The sequence below is a fragment of the Euleptes europaea genome, chromosome 1, assembly GCF_029931775.1.
Source record: "Euleptes europaea isolate rEulEur1 chromosome 1, rEulEur1.hap1, whole genome shotgun sequence".
Taxonomy (NCBI): Eukaryota; Metazoa; Chordata; class Lepidosauria; order Squamata; family Sphaerodactylidae; genus Euleptes; species Euleptes europaea.
Window position 1 is genome coordinate 66,838,111 of NC_079312.1, and position 16,992 is coordinate 66,855,102.

The window sequence follows — 16,992 nt, forward strand, 5'->3', positions numbered from 1 at the left end:
GCAATCACTGACACGCCTTTAATTAGAACTACTGATACCTCAGGCCTGGGTGCACGCGTCACAGCTTAAGAAACAACATGTTTGAAACGTAACATGATGGGAACAATGTAAGGCCTATTCTTTTCATTTAGGTGTGGCCAGTCGCTGGGAAATATGACTAATGTAGTTAGTCTTTTCCTGTAAATGGGTACTTCTAATACTTCTCCAGTAGGGTTGTACATATCAATATACCCAAACCAAAAATAAACTGAAAATTAGCCATTTTGGCAATATTCGGGTAGACCGAATACCCAAACCTGGGAATCTCCCCAAAGCCGAATAGGCAATTTCCAAAAGCCAAATAATTATTCGGCTTTTTCAGGTTCAGCTATCGCCTTTGCTCAGATGGACAGCTCTGTGCTTTCTCCCATTTTTCTATCTGTTGACTGGTTTTGTTAGGACCCCATAGTTGGGGCCCTTTTGAGGTAAGGGTCGTGTAATCAGAGCCAACTTGGTCTGACAACTATTCAGTGGGTTGATCTGCATCAAAAGGTAAGGTAAAGGTCCCCTGTGTAAGCACCGGGTCATTCCTGACCCATGGGGTGACGTCACATCCCGACGTTTTCTAGGCAGACTTTGTTTACGGGGTGGTTTGCCAGTGCCTTCCCCAGTCATCTTCCCTTTACCCCCAAGCAAGCTGGGTACTCATTTTACCAACCTTGGAAGGATGGAAGGGTGAGTCAATCTTGAACCGGCTACCTGAAACTGACTTCCATTGGGCTTGAACTCAGGTTGTGAGCAGAGCTTGGACTGCAGTACTGCAGTTTAACACTCTGCACCAATCTGCATCAAGCATAAGGGTTATTCTGCATCAGGCATAAAGGTTATTTAAAAAACGGGACTCACCCAGTCCCGTCCAGAGAGCTATAGCCTCCAAATAAAGAATTCCAACTTCTATAGCTGCTTACCAGGCTGCTGAAGAAGACTCCTCACCTGAGCGGATGAGCAATCTCCTTCACAAGAGCTGCCTTGGTCATGACTTCACCTGGTTCTGATATCAGCCCCCCCCCTGAAAACCTGCTCTCAAACTGAAGGTCACCTTGAGTAGAGGCTTCATTTCCCCACACCGTGACCATCTCTTGAAATCAGATTTTTGATGATTATAATAAAGGACTGTTCACAGGATGTCATTTGCCACCAAAATAATTTTTTTCCATTCCTTATTTTTCTTGCATTTAAGCTGTTTTCCTCAGTTTGGAAGCTAATTTGCATGGACGTCAAGCTATGTACCCCAGATACGAAGGGAGCCCCCCAGACTTTGAGGCACCAGCCTGCCAATTGGCTCTTTCCGCCAGTCCTTGGCAATGCTGAACTTCTGAACCTGAAAACCGATGGACAGCTCGGCTTGCAAATGCCTGGAGGATGGGGGTGACCCCTTTGTGGGCCCATAAAATTGGACCCCCTGTCCCAACATTCACCAAACTTTGGTGTCCATCTAAGGAGAGTCCCTTGAAGCTACACTGCAAATTTGGTGACTCTACCTCCAAAAATGTCCCACAGATGCTTCGAAAAATATCCCCATAGACTGTAATGGACCCGATTATTTTTTTGTAAACCCGGAAACAAAGCTGAAATACCCCTTTAGTGGTATGGGTATTTGGCTTATTATGGGATTCCCCCCCCCCCAAAAAAAAATCAGGCCCAATAAGCCCAATCCCAAAATTTACAGAATATTTTTTGCACAACCCTATTCTCTTTCTTTCACTATCTCTGTCTATTTCTATCCCACCCTCTGTCCCTGGACTCAGGGCAGCTCACATCATTAACATATAATGGTACAGTGCTTCTTTTCAGGAAGAAAAAGAAATTTTGAGAAAAAATGAAATATAGGTGATACTTTCCAAGCAAATCTAAACCTGTTTTGCCTCTTTAACAACATAAAATGCATCATTTATAATTAAGTTAGCATGTAAAATGGTATTAGTTGGCATATTTATGGAATCTGTAAGCATTACATTTCAAGCCTTGTTTCTCTCAAAGCAAAATTGCAAATACATCCAATACTAAAGCAACAGAGAGCTTCAGACTGCTGCTCCCTCTGCTACTTTAGCAGATGTCACTCATTCCAGAAGAAAAAAAGTCGTAAGAGTTCCCCTCCCCACAGTGCTCCTACAAATATACACATTTCTCCAATGGAAAAACTGAAAAAAGTCCTCAGAGTTTTTCATGCTGTACATTTTGTGTGAGTAAAAACTTGTCTTACATTTTTCCATTTTGAAGCCTTCACATCTCTAAAACAGAGCCTCCCCAGCTGATTTTAGATTTTGCAAGATGCTTAGAAATACACAGATTTCTACCATTTACATGTAAATGGGAGAAGCCCATTAGGAATAGCAAAACAGGGTGGAAATTAAACAATTCACGTTTCCCTTTTGTGCACAGCTGTGAGGTAAACTGCGGCTACATGAGCCTGCGATTTGTATTTTGTAGATGGATTTTGTAGATGGAGCCCCGTGGTGCAGAGTGGTAAAGCAGCAGTACTGTAGTCAAAAGCTCTGCTCACAACCTGAGTTCGACCCTGACGGAAGTTGGTTTCAGGTAGCCGGCTCAAGGTTGACAGCCTTCCATCCTTCTGAGGTCAGTAAAATGAGTACCCAGCTTGCTGGGGGGTAAAGGGAAGATGACTGGGGAAGGCACTGGCAAACCACCCTGTAAACAAAAAGTCTGCCTAGGAAACATCGGGATGTGACGTCACCCCATGGGTCAGGAATGACCCGGTGTTTGCACAGGGGACCTTTATCTTTAGATGGAGCAGGGATCCTTTTCTTCATAGAGGTATGCATGTATGTCTGTGAGGCGCTAAATTCTTTTCATAATACTACTGGTGCACCACCTTAAAAAAATTGAGTAGTCAAGCCATGTGGAAAGAACCCCTCTGTATGGGCCGCTCTGAGGCTGCTGATATGCCTGTAGTTATATCATGACCCCAGGATGTTGTGGTGGCCACTAGCAGAGGAATCTAGAAAAAGGGACTACCAGTGGTTCCCAAAGTGGGCAGTACCACCCCCTGGGGGGCGGTGAGATTACCTAGGGTGGCACTAAGAGGCAAGGGGGCAGCAGGGGGCATTAGAGGTGGTCCCCTTCAACTGTATTGTTGGATAGGGTAGGGGGTGCTTGGGTTGAGTTTGTGGAATTAAGGCAGTGGTGGCTCAAACGTTTGGGAACCACTGGACTAGACTAAGGCCATTTATGCAGGGGTATTTAGCTCACAATCCCTGCAGGACTGCTTCGAGGCTTCCTTTGCATTATTCATGATTTTACTGACCTTCAGAAGTGACTTTGCTCTGGGCTTGTTCTTTCCCCGCAGTTCTAGGATCCTGTTTTAGAACGAATTTAAATACTGCTTCGAGGCAAGAGCAACGCAAATCCCCACCATTTCCATGCATAGCTCTAACTTCGGGGTTTCTCTCCCCACACCCATTTTGGCTTCTCCCTCCCATGTGTCTGTCCCTCCCATTCAACTCCTTCCCTCAAAGCAAAGCTCAAAGGAGTGAATCCTTCATGAAATGTGCAGGAAGACATCAAAGAGAGGCTGCAAAGGTTGTAAGGCAGCTCCTGGTAGGGAGCTGTTGAAGAAAGGTGGAGAGGAATACCCAGCAAAAGCACACGCAGTCCCTTTAAGAGCTGACCTGCCCCCTCCAAGTAAACTGCAACAAGCCTATCTTTTTAGGGGGAGGGACTCAGAAGCTCTATGATTCACTGGGGATGCCTAATTAATCACAAGGTATTCCTGGAATTTGTTGGGGGGTGGGGAGCCCTCATTCATATAATGTTTGAGAATTTGGAACCAAAAACTGTGCAGCAAACCAAACACAAACTTCCCCAGCATAAATGACCTAATTCTTGGAGAATGGGTCCATCAGTGGCTAATACCCAACACAGCTAAATGGAACTTACATGTTCAGAGGCCGTATATCTTTGAACTCCAGTTGCTATAGAGAAACAACAGAAGGAAGCTTTGGTGTTAGTGCCCAGCCTATCAGTCTTCCAAGGCATCTTATTGACCATTGTGAAACAGGGTGCTAGACTAGATAGACCATTTATCTTATTCAACTGGCTCTTATGTTCTTATTATAGCAACATGCAAACATGGTTGAAGATGATGCAGAAAATATGAAGTGGCTTTGTCTAGTTTTTAAAACACAGAAAGTGTTAGAAATGCAAATTAAAAAAGAAAGCTTTTCAAAAGCTTTAAGGCATGTTATTGTACAGACGTGTATATTAGCTTCTTACATTAATACCCCCCATGGCTTCTTTTTGCAGATATATTTATATTGTAGGGGATCTGATTATTGATTCCTAGCTTCATGTGTATTTTGAATGCATGTTCCTGTCTGACATTCAACATGAACAGAATCTAAAAGCAAGTGTTTAAAAGATTTTTCCTTGGTAACCTGGACACAAGTTTTACTGATCCTGCTGGAAGTCGTAATAGCTTTGCTTTGTTGGGATAGGTAACGTTCAAGAGGAAATGTTTTGTTCAGAACCTGAACTCGATTCCTCTGAGTTGCTATAATATCCCTACAATAAAGATGTATTAATTCTGCGTGGCTATGAATCATCTTTGCTGCAAAGGACAGTAGAGGAGAAAGTGATGATTTCACAATGCAGAAGTGGAGTTCTATTGTTACATTCACCTACAGATGAACTTCACCTTGTAGGGAGAAATAATCTCTGAGGCGAAGTTTGTTTTCTAAAAAGAGAGAGCTCAGGAATGCAGACAGCAGCAGCATAAATGGGGTCTTAATAAGAAACAGTGAAAGCCCCTTGAAATCCTTAAGGGGGCATTTTCTGCACAGTGGGGAGATGATATATATGTATCACCATAGATAATTAGGATCTCCAGACCACAGAGATCAGTTCCCCTGGAGAAAATGGCTGATTGGGAGAGTGGACTCTGGCATTACACCATGCTGAGGCTCCTCCCCTCCACAAGCCCAGTCCTTCCTTGTCTCCACCCCCAAATCTCCAGGAATTTCCCAGCCTAGAGCTGGCAAGCCCAATGCTTAGGCATTTTCCTGGTGAGGCCCTCCAACTACAGTATTCTTGTTACAGCATTTTATTATTGGCTTCTCTCAAAGTTGAGCTCAAAACAAATGCAAATGTTGGGTCTTTTATGCATGGGCTGGATCTCCCTGCTTGGACCTGGGTTCATCACACATTAAACTAACCCGGGTTTGGGGAAACTGTACGCATTGGCTTGAATGATCAGGGACAAAACTGTGTGCTAATCGAACCATGAAAACAGAAAAATAGTCTCCCAAGCTCAAATCATGTCCCACCCCTTTAATTGGCTTACGTCGCATTGCTCCCCATGAGAGATTTCCTTCCCCCCCAACCCACCTGCCGCATAAAAAAGCATTTTAAGAGCAAAAAACAAAACAAAAAAACAGACCAATCTGAAAGAAGGGGGGGGGATCCAAGCCTCATTTTAAAAAAGCCTTTCTTTTCTCAGAAAGAGCTCTGAGGTAGCAGGAAGTACTTGAGTCCTCGCCTTTACACACTGCTTTGTGATTGGCTGTGAGAGAGGCCAATCTTCTGTTGCATGCTGCTTTGAAGAAAGAGTTAGAAAAGGGTGGGGCGGGTTGGCGAGGGAAAGCTCAACCCGAGAACAGAGTGTGCACACTCTGTGACTCCGGAATGAGCCAGGATGAACGGTTTAATTTGTGCCAGAAGAGGAATGGGAAAAGCCGGGTTCATTTTGCGTTGAAACAGTGTTGAGCTTCCAAGGAATTAGATATCGTGCATACTGAAAAATTTGATCCTGGCAGAAACGGGGAATAAAGGAGGTTAAAGTGACCATGCATAAAACACCTTGGTTACTTATATTGCAGGGATTCAGACTCCTATGTGTTATTCTGTGCACGCACTGGGGTTTTTCATGCCTGCCCATTTCTATCATAGTCTCGCAAGCCACTCATGAAGGTTGGGAGAACCTTCTAAAATGGTATTTGGTACAGTGCAAGCTGCCCCTATCTCTTCAATCTATATGCAGAACATATAATTAGGAAAGCTGGATTAGATTTAGATGAAGGTGGAGTGAAAATTGGAGGGAGGAACATTAATAATTTGAGATATGCTGATGACACTACATTATTGGCAGAAAATAGTGAAGATTTGAAAGACTACTGCTGAAGGTTAAAAGAGAAAGTGCCAAAGCAGGACTACAGCTGAACATCAACAAAACAAAAGTAATGACTACAGGAGAATTACACAACTTTAAGGTTGACAATGAGGAAATTGTAATTGTTCAAGACTTTCTATTCCTTGGCTCCACCATCAACCCAAAGGGAGACTGCAGCCAAGAAATCAGAAGGAGATTGAGACTGGGAAGGGCAGCCATGAAGGAGCTAGAAAAGATTTTGAAGTGTAAGGATGTGGCCACCAAGACTAGATTAATTCATGCCATCGTATTCCCTATTACTATGTATGGGTGTGAAAGCTGGACAGTGAAGAAAGCTGATAGGAAGAAAATAGATTCCTTTGAAATGTGGTGTTGGAGGAGAGTGTTACGGATTCCGTGGACTGCCAAAAAAACAAATCAGTGGGTTATAGATCCAATCAAGCCTGAACTGACCCTTGAAGCTAAAATGACTAAACTGAGGCTATCGTATTTTGGTCACATCATGAGACGACAAGAGTCACTGGAAAAGACAGTCATGCTAGGAAAAGTTGAGGGCAGCAGGAAAAGAGGAAGACCCAACAAGAGATGGATTGACTCAATGAGGCCACAGCCTTCAGTTTGCAAGATCTGAGCAAGGCTGTCAAAGATAGGACATTTTGGAGGACTTTCATTCATAGGGTCGCCATGAGTCGGAAGCGACTTGATGGCACTTAACACACACACACACACACAAGCGCTTGCATCCAGAACAGAAAATTGGCATGGAAGATCTTAGGTGGGTATATGCATTTTTGTTATTTTTTGTGAGTCACTTGGGGACCCTTTGGAGAAAAAGGCAGAATATAAATGCCCTCAATAAATAAATAAGCCAACTTGTACAGTGCTAAGAAAAGACTCTTCAGTCTAGTGGAACCACCAACTAGTTTTCACAAGGAGTTAAATGTCTTGTACGGCAGTTCTCATTTTTTGCACCATAAATTTTTTAGTTGAAAATACTGATATCTCTGAGGAAGCTAGCAGGATATTCTTACTCCTGTTTCCTCTTGAAATTGTCACCATTAATAATTGATCCTTATAAACCCACAAGGAATTATGGGAGCACGGAAAAGTTTGGAAATACCGTTGAGAGCCATGTCATGAAAATTGTTGCAGAAAGTGCTATGCATATATGAAAAAGAAAGACACTGGATACACTAAGGGATCTACTTACTTAAAAGCAAACTGCTAACAGCACGAAGGGATCCATGACTGATGAAGCCTTCGGCATAAACTTAACTGTACACACTATCTGGAACGCCTGTCTCATCAACTGATCTCCTGTGGATTTCCTTATCTCCTTTGGATTTCACCCAACTGTTTGTGTTGGTGTTCTCCCGTTGCTGATATCCTTCCATGGAATTTGATGCATCCTACTTGACTTTTCATTTATTTCTATACCCCATAGTGGGATTAGGTTTGTTGTTTCCTTGTATATCTAGGTGATTTATATTTCATAGTAAGTTATAGGTTATTTATGCCTTTTGTTATATATAAGAACATAAGAAAGGCCCTGCTGGATCAGACCAAGGCCCATCAAGTCCAGCAGTCTGTTCACACAGTGGCCAACTAGGTGCCTCTAGGAAGCCCACAAACAAGATGACTGCAGCAGCATTATCCTGCCTGTGTTCCACAGCACCCAATATAATAGGCATGCTCCTCTGATACTAGAAAGAATAGGTATGCAGCATGACTAGTATCCATTTTAACTAATAGCCATGAATACCCCTTTCCTCCATGAATATGTCTACTCCCCTCTTAAAGCCTTCCAAGTTGGCAGCCATCACCACATCCTGGGGCAGGGAGTTCCACAATTTAACTATGCGTTGTGTGAAAAAATACTTCCTTTTATCTGTTTTGAATCTGTCACCCTCCAGCTTCAACAGATGACCTCACGTTCTAGTATTATGGGAGAGGGAGAAAAACTTCTCCCTGTCCTCTCTTTCCAAATCATGCATAATTTTATAGACCTCTATCATGTCTTCCCTTAGCCGCCTTCTTTCCAAGCTAAACAGCCCTAAGCGTCTTAACCGCTCCCCATAGGACAGTTGCTCTAGTCCCCTAATCATTTTGGCTGCTCTTTTCTGCACCTTCTCAAGCTCTGTAATATCATTTTTTAGGTGTGGTGACCAGTACTGTACACAGTATTCCAAGTGTGGTCTCACCATAGATTTGTACAAGGGCAGTATGTTATCAGCAGTTTTATTCTTTATTCCTCGTCTAATTATGGCCAGCATGGAATTTGCCTTTTTTACAGCAGTCACACACTGGGTTAACATCTTCATTGAGCTATCCACTACCACCCCAAGATCCCTTTCTTGATCTGTCGCTGCCAGCACAGATCCCATCAGTGTATATGTGAAGTTGGGATTTTTTGTCCCAATATGCATCACTTTATACTTGCTCACATTGAATCTCATTTGCCATTTTAATGTCCATTCTTCCAGTATGTAGAGATCCTTCTTGAACTCTTCACAGTCCGATTTTGTTTTAACCACCCTAAATAATTTGGTGTCATCTGCAAACTTGGCTACTTCACTGTTTAACCCCAACTCCAGGTCATTGATGAACAGGTTGAAAAGCACCAGTCCCAACACAGATCCCTGAGGGACCCCACTGCTCACATCCCACCATTGTGAGAACTGACCATTGATTCCTACTCTCTGCTTCCTATTTTTCAGCCAGCTCTCAATCCATAAGAGGACTTGTCCTCTTATCCCATGACTGTGAAGTTTGCTTAGCAGTCTTTGGTGGGGGACTTTGTCAAAATCTTTTTGGAAATCCAAATACACAGTGTCTACAGGCTCATTCCTGTCCACATGCTAATTGACGCTTTCAAAAAACTCTAATAGGTTAGTGAGACAGGACCTACCTTTACAGAAGCCATGTTGGGTTTTGCTCAGCAGACCCTGCCCTTCTATATGCTTGACAATTCTATCTTTAATAATGCTTTCCATCAATTTACCTGGAACAGACGTTAAGCTAACTGGCCTGTGATTTCCTGGGTCCCCCCTGGAACCTTTTTTTATAAATGGGTGTTACATTGGCCATTTCTCCAGTCCTCTGGTACAGAGGCTGATCGAAGGGACATATTACATATCTTTGTTAGAAGGTCAGCAGTTTCCCATTTGAGTTCTTGAAGAACTCTAGGATGAATACCGTCTGCTCCCTGTGACTTGTTAGTTTGCAGTTTGTCTAGATGTTCTAGGACTTCCTGCCTTGTTACCACTATTTGCCTCAGTTCCTAATTCTCCCCTCTCCAAAATCTCTGTTCAGGGGAAGGAATCTGCCCTGTATCTTCAACAGTGAAGACAGATGAGAAGAATTCATTTAATTTTTCAGCAATCACTTTATCCTCCCTTAGAGTTTCTTTACTCCCATTGTCATCCAATGGTCCAACCACTTCCCTAGCTGAGTTGACACTGAGAGACACTGTCCTTCAGTGTTACTCCTCTGAAGATGCCAGCCACAGCTGCTGGTGAAACGTCAGGAAAGAAAATACCAAGACCACGGTTACACAGCCCGGATAACCTACGAGAACCAATGAACTCTGACCGTGAAAGCCTTTGACAATATTTTGCTTCCCTAGCTGGTTTCCTACTCCTAATATACTTAAATAATTTCTTATTTTTTGTTTGTTTGTTTTATTAAAAAAATTATTTTCTTATTAAGTCACATTCAATTTCAATATTGTCATCTTCAGAGTTACATAAAGTAAAACCCTTTCAAACTAATCAGCCTAATCAGTATTGACTTTTCTGACTTCCCCTCTCCCCTCCTCTATCAAATTAATATCTATATAATCCCCTCTGTATTTGTTTTCTAATTCATTATAATTCATTATATCATTTCTATAAACTACATATAATCATCCTATATACTTTAATTATTGAATACTTCATCCTTTCAACATTGATCAGTTGAATTAGATTAAATCATAGCCTTTAACATTTCCAATATTTAATTCGTTTTCACAATATGTTATCCATGCCTCCCTTAGAGTTTCTTTACTCCCATTGTCATCCAATGGTCCAACCGCTTCCCTAGCTGGTTTCCTACTCCTAATATACATAAAGAATTTCTTGTTTGTTTGTTTGTTTGTTTTATAAACATTTTTTATTTTCTTATTAAGTCACATTCAATTTCAATATTGTCATCTTCAGAGTTACATAAAGTAAAACCATTTCAAACTAATCAGTTTTTTAATTGTATCCAGTCTTTTAGCCATACCAAAGCCTTCTTATTGTTTGTTTTGATGTGTTTAGCAATATGCCCCTCAAAATCTTTTTTTGCATCTCTAATTATCTGCTTGCATTTCCTTTGTGCAAATTTGTGTTTGCTCCTGTTTGCCTCGTTTGGGCAACCCTTCCAGTCTTTGAAGGAAGACTTTTTTCCTCTAATTGCTTCCTTCACCTTACCCCTTAGCCATGGTTACTACATTTCCTGACCTGCGGTATACAAGCTAGTTGAGCCTCTAGTAATGTGGACTTGAGTAACCCCCAAGCCTTTTCCAGAGATTTAACCCTCCTAACTGTTCCTTTCAGCATCCTCTTTACCAGTTTTCTCATTTTAGAGAAGTTCCCTCTTTTAAAGTCAAAGGTAATTGTGTGCGATTTCCCAGTCCCTTTCCCACTTACATATAAATTAAATTTGATGCCATTGTGATCACTATTGCCAACTGGCTCAACTACATCCACATCCCGCACCAAGTCACTGGCAGCACCACAGTATTAAATCCAGGATCGCCTCCCCTCTGGTTGGGTCTATGACCAACTGTTCGAGGGCACAGTCATTTAGGATGTCTAAAAAATTTATCTCTTTGGCTTGACTGGAGCATACATTTATCCAATCGATATGAGGGAAGTTGAAGTCTCTCATTATTACTAGTTCGTTACCTTTACATGCTTCCCTAATTTCATTCTCCATCTCAAGATCACCCTGAGCCATTTGGTCAGGGGGCCGATAGAACGTCCCCAGTACTAAATCACCTTTGGGGCCCAGAATTGTCACCCATAAGGATTCTGTGGACGAGTCTGCCCTTTTTATGGTCTTATTTATATTGATAAATTTCTTGATTCTTTAGCCTGGTGTTGTTCTGGCTTAGTTGTACAGGATACCTTAGCAACACTACAGCAGGTCTACATGAATATCACTGATGCAGATTTCTTACTGCACGGCTTATACTGCGGAATGTAAAAGGGGTAGAATTATTTATTTGTCTGTTATATGGCCCCTGAAATATCTACCCCGCTTCCACCAATCTATGACTGGAGGCCATCACCATCTCCCAGCATTGTCATAATTCCCTCAGGTTTCCTTCATCCTGGGTGTGGTGATGATGATGATATTGGTCGAAGATCAAGGCACCTGATACAATTAGTGTGAACTGTTTTGGGGGATGCATGGGGGGCTAAAATATTTTTGAGATGGGGTGGGAAAGGGAGGGTTGAGAATGTATAAGCATACAGAAGCCTGAATCAGAAATTTGAAATTGTACAGAAATTGAATTGGAATCATACAGGGAGACCCAAGCCCTGTGGGATTTGGCTCAGTTCCTCAGGGCTTGTAAGACAGAGATGTTCTGCCAGGTCTATGGTTGAGGGCAGCGATGGCTTATACAACATTTAGCCTTCCTCTTCCCTCCCCCTTCCTCCCTTTCTGACCTTGTTGGACCTTCCCTCAAACTCCCCCGACCTCTTTCCCTTTGGTTTCCATTTTAGTATTTTATTCCCACCAGTATCACCACTTATTAGGGTTTGTTGATCTCCCCTTATGGAAATATTGTATAATATTGGTTTCTAATCCATACTTGGGAAGAAATGTAGTTAGGGTGCCATCTGTTTTAGTCAGGTTTTTTTCTAGGATTTTAATGACGAATAGAAATGTAGATTTTATGCTTTTATAAATTTATCCTGTATATGATTTTATGTCGTACTGAAGCACTGTAAGGCATGCTGACCCTGGCTCTGGCCAGGAAAGGGCGGGGTATAAATTGAATAAAATAAAAAATAAACATTGAGTCAGACCGCCTGCCTATCAAGGTCAGTGTTGTCTACTCAGACTGGTTGTGGCTCTCTGGGGCCTCAGCTAGAGGTCTTTCATGCCACTGGCCACCTGATCTTTTCTGGAGATGCAAGGAATTGAACCTGGGATCTTCTGCATACCAAGTAGATGCTCTACCACTGAGCCATAGCCCCTCCCATCATCTCAAGTTAATTTCTGACTTGGTTAATGTAAGGACTACCATATTTTTCTTCTGTTTTCTGCTTCAGGCTAGCCCGATCTTGTCAGATCCTGGAAGTTAAGCAGGGTCGACCCTGGTTAGTATTTGGATGGGATACCTCCAAGGAAGTCCAGGGTCAGACACAGAGGCAGACAATGCCAAACCATCTCTGAACATCTCTTGCCTTGAAAACCTGACAGGGTTGCCATAAGTCAGCTGTGACTTGACAGAGAAAGAAAGAAAGAAAGAAAGAAAGAAAGACAAAGAAAGAAAGAAAGAAAGAAAGAAAGAAAGAAAGAAAGAAAGAAAGAAAGAAAGAAAGAAAGAAAGAAAGAAAGAAAGAAAGAAAAAGAAAGAGGATTCCTATTAGTTCTTGAGAGACATATGTTTATATTCTCAAAGGGAGTATTTTTTCCTGCTTCTCCATCCCTGTTGTCTTGCATTCTGAAATCTGTTTGACCTCAGTAAGTCTGTCAAATAGCATGTATTCCACTTTCAGACCTGGAAATTGTAGTCTGGGGCTCTTCATTGTACTTCACTATACCACAAGCATTTTCATTTCTCTCTTCATCCCCCGGACCCACTGAACTGCAAGCCTAACAAAAAGTTCCAGGAAATTTTAAATCTTCGGCACCCTCCTTTTGATATTTTCTGCTGTCTTTCTAGAATGGTATTGTTCTGAAGCTCAATGTTGATACCTACAAACTTGCTCTCTGAAGGGAGACTTCTGCTATCAATGTTTCATTTTGCTTCACTGTTCTTCCCATTTATACCAGATACCTATGCTTTTGTGTTTTGACTTTGTGAATCTTTGTTGTGTTTTTTTGTGCTGATTTGTAAGCTGATATGGCAGAGCTCCAAAGAAGCGATTCATCATTTCCATAGAAGCTGGAGGCAGCCTTCGTAACTCCAATACCTTGGCATGCAAACCAAAGCAAGATCTAGCCCTCTAATGTGTGGGTGGGTGCCTACAAATGAATCTTTACAGTGTACCCCTATCACTTCTTTTAAATGGTTCATGCCATTTTCATTCAGTAAACAAAAGGCATCAAGTTAACACAAGTTTTGGTTCAGCAGATGAGAGTAAGGAAGTATTGTATGAACCTTGAAATAAAATAGGTCAACCAGCTAGATGCTGAAAAGTCCCTGCCTAAGTATTTACATAATTATCAGTTGGGAAACGTAAGCAGTAAAATCTCTATGCAAAGAACCAAGCCATAACTTGGCAAATTGTTTCTCAGCTCAGGGGCAAAACTGTCATCACATACATAAAAGTTTTGTTTCCCCCTTGTTCCTGCTCCAAGCAATTGGGAAGAATCCATAAGTACAGGAGGATCAAGCAAAATATTCAGTGCCATTGGAAGCCATCAGCCAGAAAGTATGGCCTTGGTTCAAACCCAGTATTGCAGGTTCTTTCTCCATTGTAGTTCAGTGAACACAAAAGCCCCAGTGCATGCACAGAATAATGAACTCTTCTCCTTTGGAGAAGCAACTAATTAATCAGTCTGCTGCCCAATAACTGGCATCTGCTACAACCTCTCCATAAAAAGTCTAGTGGCATATTTTATCATTTGATCCCCTAAGGGCCAAACTTGACATGATATAAAAAAGCAGCTGTGGGGAGGACAGTGACAACAGTGGGGAAGGAGGGAGCTTGACATTGTGCTGTTTTCCTGGTTACAAATGTCTCCCACGCTGCTTTTAGCCCTAATAAGGAAAGAAGACAGAAACAATACAGGTTCCTGCCCCTTTTTCTTGTGTGTATGTGTGTGTATAAAGTGCTGTCAAGTTGCCGCCAACTTATGGTGACCTCTTATGGGGTTTTCAAAGCAAGAGACTAACAGAAGTGGTTTGCCAGTGCCTTCCTCTGCACAGCGACCCTGATATTCCTTGGTGGTCTCCCATCCAAATACTAACCAGGGCTGACTCTGCTTAGCTTCCATGATTTGACGAGATCGGGCTGTACCATGCTGCCTTCCCTCCCCCCTTTCTCTTACAGAAGTTGAAAACAGCCTGAGGGCTGGGTTTCGGCAGGGAGACAGCACTGAGTGGAAGAGCTGCATGCTCCTTGCTGCAGCCCCGTGACCCCAATTCATACTAGGCCTCCCTGGAGACTTCTTTTTGTCACTAAATCACAAGGATCCAATCTCTGACCCCTAACATCTTTAGTTTGGCCCCAAATTAGATCTTTAAACCAGGCATTAAGGAATCGAAGAACAGAAGCTATACGATACAGGATGGTGCTGCTGCACTCGTCTTGTTTGTGGCTTCCTAAAGGCACCTGGTTGGCCACTGTGTGAACAGACTGCTGGACTTGATGGGCCTTGGTCTGATCCAGCAGGGCCTTTCTTATGTTCTTATGTTAGCAAAGAATTAATTCACCATTATATAACCCACAAGAAGCAACCAAGGCCATGAGCGAATCAGAATGGAAGGCTAATTCTAGTTATGCCTCTTAGGAGGAAATTCCAAACCTGACTTTTGAAACAGACATGCACCAGCTTGTGAGATATTAACATCCTGCAGAGGTTTAAAGATACCTTTTGGCACTCTCACTTTGGTGTGGGAAGCTTTGTCACGCAGGGGTGGTTGCATCATTCCTCCCACTGATCAGAAGACAAAGAGGATAGTGAAGGCCTTTCCACCTCCCCACCCCCCAAGAAAGAGGTGGGAGGGAATTTAATATTAATAAAGTGTGACATTTTGCTACAGGCCATGAGGTGGGGACTTGAACTAATGAGCTCTCTATAATACAGTCTGTACTGTTGAAACGAGACAAGTACCAATTAGGTGCACTGCCAAAATATGAATAATTACTCTCCTTTTCTTTGTAGTAATAATTAATTTGCTCCTCAGGTGGTTTTTATTATTAATTTAATCACTCGTTGGACAGTGGGGCTTGGGGTTACTTTTATTGTACTCAGAAAGCACCGGTGGGGGAGAAATAATGGAGAATAGTACATTCAAAGTGATGGAAGATACAAAAACATTAAACCTCAGCTGATCTGAAGAAATAGAATCATCCCTTCTGTATGTGCCATGTGAATTACAAGGTATTTGTTTATTACTGAAAATATTCATATCCTGCATTCTCAATGTAGAGGTTCCTGAGAAGGCTGCAGTAGTGTTATACTATTACAGCTGTATATTCGGGTTGACAACTGTGTGTGATTCTCAGGTCATCCTTGGCTCGCAGTGAATTCTGAGCTTCGGCTACATTTGCCGATTCATTATAAAGGCCATGTCAGTATTTACAGAAATTTCCCCCCCTGTGGGTGTGTCAACAGCCCTAATGATGTAAGTGCCTATTTTCTTCTCACTGCATCCTTATATTAAACCATGGATTATGTCAAATCAGATACTGAAGCAAGTTATGAAAGAGTTGTCACAATTCACTCATGTATGAGAATGTACTCTTTTCTCATTTACAACAATTACCTGTGGAATGTGTTAAATTGTCTCTTCAGGATGTGTACTTGCCTAAACAGTTCTCGATTGTGGCTGCTAAGCAATTAGGACAGCAAATAGGGCTGTTGAAAAAAAAATTCGGTATAGTTCGGATTCGGCTGAATTTGGCCCGTCTGGATTCGGGATATGCTGAAGTCCGAACTCCCCCGCTTCAGGTCCGTGCAATTCGGCGTGAATTCAAAGTTCAGGGAAAAAATTCGGCTGAATAAAGCCATTAAAAACACAACCGTGCCTTTCCGCAGCTCCAGGGGGGCATTTTTGGGGGTAGAGGTCCCAAACTTTCAGCGGAGCTTCAAAGGACCCTTCTTGCAAGACCCTCCAAGTTTTGTAAAGATTGGGTCAGGGGGGGCTGAGATATGGGCCCCGAAAGGGGTCCCCCACCCTTAATGTGCATCTCTGAGCAGAGCTTGCCGCCCACGCACAAAGCTCCCAGCCCCAACAAACAGCTGAGAGCAAGGGCGGGGCAGGTGCTAAGAAGTTTGCAAAGCAACAGAACTGCAAAGCAACACCCACAAGTGCAAAGCAACACCTTTGCAACCATGCAAAGCAACACCCGACACCTGGGAGTTTGCAAACCATGGAAAGGGACAGAGGCAGCTAGCTATGCATAATGAGCAGGAGGGGGTTGAATTTCCCCTTTTGCATCGGACCTGGGAACAGGAAAATGCATTCTTTAAGTAACCATTTGAAACCAGTTTTGAGCAAGCATCAAAATAGACCTAACCAATCTTATGAATGAGGGAAAACCTGAGGACACACAACTGAAGCCCCCCCTCAAACCAGGGAGAGAGAGACTCGAGGGGGCACACACACCCCAGGCAGAATGGGCGAAAGCCCCCTTTGGCTTCCCCCACCCACCCACAGAAACTGCTCCCTTCCCACACACACACAGACTCTGCTTCCCCCCCACACACACAGGAGAAAAATTATAGATTAAAGCCCCCAAAGGGGTCTTACTGTGGCTGTCTTCTGTTCCATCAGGAGGGGCTGGGAGGACTGGGTAATCCAATATGATTCCATTTAACGATGGAAGGTTTTGCCGCTCTGGAGATGCATACAGTATCGGGTGATCCATTCATCCCAATAGGGAAAAGGGGAAAGC